This window comes from Palaemon carinicauda, chromosome 8, assembly GCF_036898095.1.
Source record: "Palaemon carinicauda isolate YSFRI2023 chromosome 8, ASM3689809v2, whole genome shotgun sequence".
NCBI lineage: Eukaryota > Metazoa > Arthropoda > Malacostraca > Decapoda > Palaemonidae > Palaemon > Palaemon carinicauda.
In genome coordinates, this window is record NC_090732.1 from 141,893,333 (window position 1) to 141,898,332 (window position 5,000).

General features: G+C 32.8%; 1 protein-coding gene across 1 annotated transcript in view; it reads left to right on the plus strand.

The window, feature by feature from the left end:
* The window catches only part of LOC137645994 (proton myo-inositol cotransporter-like), a 21,505-nt gene that overhangs the window by 201 nt on the left and 16,304 nt on the right, over window positions 1-5,000 (plus strand). The window lies entirely within an intron of this gene.

Consider the following 5,000-nt stretch of genomic DNA (forward strand, 5'->3'; position numbering starts at 1 on the left):
TTATTCCCTCCACTAACGAAGTTGGGAGGAGGTTATGTTTTCATCCCTGTTTATCTTTGTAAGTTTGTTTGTGAACAATTTCCTCGCCACAATATTACTCGTAGGGTAATGAAACTTTTACGGATTAATTTTTATGTTGAGACGTGGAAGTGATTCAATTTTGAAAATCCTAGGTCAAAAGTCAAGGTCAAGGTCCAGCAAAAGGTCGATCGAATTAACCCTAACCTTAATTACAAGTTCGCACATGTTTGTCAAACAGACTTCCAATACGCTTACGGTCTAAATTGATTCTGGGAAAGGCAAGTTGGTTTCGAGAAATAAACTACCGTGGCGGTGGTCTGCACTCTCAGTGTTTTTCTACTTATTATTAGAATGAGGGGATTTACAAGCCTAGTGGGTCAAGCCTGACATTTGCAGAACTGGCCCGAATAAATTCGGTAAAGATAATATATATGCATATGGATATATATATATATATATATATATATATATATATATATATATATATATATATATATATATATATATATATATATATATATAGTATTCAATCTTGAAACATTAATAAAAATAATCATATATAAATATAAGTGATAAAAAAATTAGGGGCTAGAAATCTGTGATAATTAAAGAATTAAATCTTATTTATAAAACCTATGCTTCTTAAGAACGTTAAAACTTTAACAACGGAAAACCTATCCGAATCTGATCAATTTTTAGATGGACCCTTCTCACCAAAACAGAAATGTTCGTCGTTTAAAATCTTTAGAATCACAGAAATATGTCGTAAGTTTAAAACAGCGACATACTGTCTTATGAGGCAGCCACATTAAAATTTCTTGGGTCAATTTCATGTAATCAATGTGCTGTCTTGCTAAATTTACTTCCGTCCTTTTATTATATTTCTGTGTTGGTGTTTCCAATGAAGAAACAAATAGTTTGATTTATTTTAATGCATTTGTTACTGGGTTAAACTAAATGCATTCAGCCAATAACTAACACAACACATCACACGCATAAACTCGCACATTTTCCTATATATACAATATAGCTATCTGTCTACTTACCTATCTATCTATCTATATATTTATATATATACATATACATACATATATATATATATATATATATATATATACATATATATATATACATATATATATATATATATATATATATATATATATATATGTGTGTGTGTGTGTGTGTGTGTGTGTGTGTGTGTGTGAGGGGGTGTTTATATGTTTACTCCTAGAGCCACAATAACTCTCTTCCTGATATTTTCACATTTTATGCTCCACAGATATATCAGATACAAAACGCTAGTCAGTGAATCCAAAAGCGTGTGAGGAGGGATAAAAGGGTTATTGTGGATACAAAAATACACATATAACTGGTAAAAAGATACCTTCAGAATATATATATATATATATATATATATATATATATATATATATATATATATATATATATATATATGTGTGTGTGTGTGTGTGTGTGTGTGTGTGTGTGTATGTATGTATGCATATATACATATATATTTATATACACATATAGCATATGTGCATATATTTATATACATTTCTATATATACTGTACAATAGATACACTATAATCACATCTCTCAGATAACATAAGCCTAATACCGCCACAAAACAGCCACAGCAAGAAGAATATCACACGACCAATGTTACCAAATCAACTAAAAATATGAGTACTTATTTGTCAACAACTAAAAATATCAGTACTTATTTGTCAACAACTAAAAATATGAGTACTTATTTGTCAACAACTAAAAATATGAGTACTTATTTGTCAACAACTAAAAATATGAGTACTTATTTGTCAACAACTAAAAATATGAGTACTTATTTGTCAACAACTAAAAATATGAGTACTTATTTGTCAACAACTAAAAATATGAGTACTTATTTGTCAACAACTAAAAATATGGGTACTTATTTGCCAACAACTCATAACGTTACCCACTTACTAAATGCTGGGTTCTTGAGATTTGATTGTGACCCCAATGTTGCTCACAAATGATTTCCAGTTTCAAGTCTTAATAACCCTGTTTTATTCGTGACACTGGGCATGCACCCGAAGGGCAACAGATTCCTTAGGTCTAATCCAAGTAAGTAGTAACTCTTAGTTAGATAGATGTTGCAGGGTACTGACCCTAAGAGCAACCTTCCTCCTTCATTTAAGGTCAGAGCTAAGTTTCTCTGACGAGCAGAAACTTACTAACAGTAGGTATAACCCCCTTCACTCTTGGGTTCCTCAAACCAAAAATGTAAGAAACATTCAATTTAATTTCACGCTAATCTTGTCAACCCAAGATTACCTAATCGCTTGTCTTCTGTCACAGCAAGGTCAAACGAGTATACTCTCTAGAGCAATAGCTCCTAATTTATTTTTCTCTCATTTGCCTCCTTCAATTAATTCAACCCCTTCGTGGTTAAGAGGGAAAGAGTAGTCAAAACACACTGTTACAATTTACTAATTAATTCTATGAATTTACAATTATACTGATAAATATATAGTTAAATCTGCAACAAGCATACTCTCTCTCTCTCTCTCTCTCTCTCTCTCTCTCTCTCTCTCTCTCTCTCTCTCTCTCTCTCTCTCTTAGTAGGCAGTGTAATTATCTCTCCACAAGCTTAAAATTTCCCCCATTTTGTTAAGTGCTGCTCTAGAGTTTACGATCTCTAGACCTTGGTTCTTCTATAGTCTGTTACTTTCTTCGCTGTGAATTTCCTTGTATTTCACCCACGAATTGCAAACATTATGAATATATGTAAATGAAGCTTTATAAAAATTTGCAAGTAAACATATAAAGAGTTTGGTGTACATTGCAGCGGGTTATAACGAGGACACAATAGCCTCGAGAAATACTGCTACTGCTAATTCGAGCGACTTGCACAAGTGTGTAAGCCACGGGCAACCCGTCAATGAGAAAACGAGAGAGAACAAGTACTAAGGTATAGTGAACAGCAAACAACATTATCCTTTACAGGAAATGTAAAAACGTGTATCTATCTACCTATCTACCATGGAACTTCTCTCAAATATGGAGGTAGCCGACAAAAAAAAAAAAAAAAAAAATCTCATCGTTTCTCTTTGCCTGACAAGGAACTCAGCCGAGTTACTACTAGGATGCCTTGCTTGCTTGGTTGCTTAGAGATTCGCAAGCCCTTGCGGCCAGGCACAGGCTCTTGCAACACTGCAGCCCGTAGTCTAGGATGCCACAGCCCACCCTCCCCTGTCTTCCAGTTTCCCCTACAAATAAACTTTATAAATTACAAATTAACTCAATACATTTCTTTCATCATTGTTCTGTTTGGTCTGTCACGACTAAAACCGAACATTTATACAGAGTATATATATATATATATATATATATATATATATATATATATATATATATATATATATATATATATATATATTTATATATATATATATATATATATATATATATATATATATATATATATATATATATATATATATATGTGTGTGTGTGTGTGTGTGTGTACATATTACTTTCCGTGTTTCGCGTATGTTTTCGTGTCTCTAACTACGGCTATTCCTGAACCATTTAATATGTGACGGGCCGAGAGAGGAGTTGTTAACTCAAAGGCAGGATGCAATCAACTGAGTTTTATTAAGGAACACTCTTCTTTATATACAAAACCTCAAGGCAACAGGACATGACCTGTTCGAGAGACAGACAATGTTACTGAGCAAAACGGAGACATGATCATTCAGGTTCTTTTTAGTGCGAGGGAAGAGCGCAGATACAAGCATAATATATACAACATAATTATGTACAATTGTGTGCCACACGGTTGGTACAAATACAACCAACCAACGTTCTCAAATACTCTTAAACTTTACGCAGCAATAAGATTAGATTATTACGTAACGCAGTGTGATATGAAAATCATAAGATAAAAGTTACATCACTGTCATTTCTTTTCATCCATTTACTAAGAATATTATTATCAATATCATTTATATCTTATTTATTCCTTTAGTCTCTTTGTATACATATACTAAACAGTCCTTCACAAATGTCCAACTTCTAGAGTTGATCCATCAACAATGAAATGTCATATTTACGGATGTTTGAAAGCTACGCGTAGTAAAGGCGAGCAAATTAGGGAACACTTTCGTTTCCTTTCGTCTTGCCGTTTTTTTTCTGACAATGTGTTAATGAAGGCGCTCAGTAGGCCTACAATACACAATATCTATACATGTACGCACACCTGAACTGACTTGGTGAGACTGGAAATAAAAGTTTCCTTAGTCACATAATATTAAATTTAGAGATCCAGATTTTTCGAAACTGGGTCAAGTATGATCACCATCTAAAGTCATTTACAGAATATGTTGACCTTGTTTTAGAGGCCCAAGATAGAGACGACTGGCGAAATCTAACAGAGACCCTTTGCGTCAATAGGCGTAAGAGATGATGATGATGTTTTAACTATGACGGATTGGGACAATCTTTTTTTAACGATGGCGGATTAGGACAATCTTAATTTGTCTTCCGGAAGGTCGACAATTTTCATATCTTTCTTCCATTTAACGTTAAAATCAAGAAGGTTCAGTCTTTTCTGGTGTATCAAGTTGTACAGCACTAATATCTGCCTAGAAAAAAATACTTCCAATCGTAGCACTCGCCATCTCTGGCCCTTTTACTCTTTAATGGAAATAAATCGTTAGAAAAGGATTGATTTTATAAAATTGACCAAGAATTTGAACGCTTAAAATGAAGATCTACAAAAACATTTTAAATATTGATAATGTGCTAAGTAATGGTTCCAACTGGTAATTGGCATAATATGTGCTCTTACTTACATCACAATTTTCAATAAGTGAAATTATGCTTTACACACACACACACACATACACACACATACACACACACACACACACACACACACACACACATATATATATATATATATATATATATATATATATATATATAT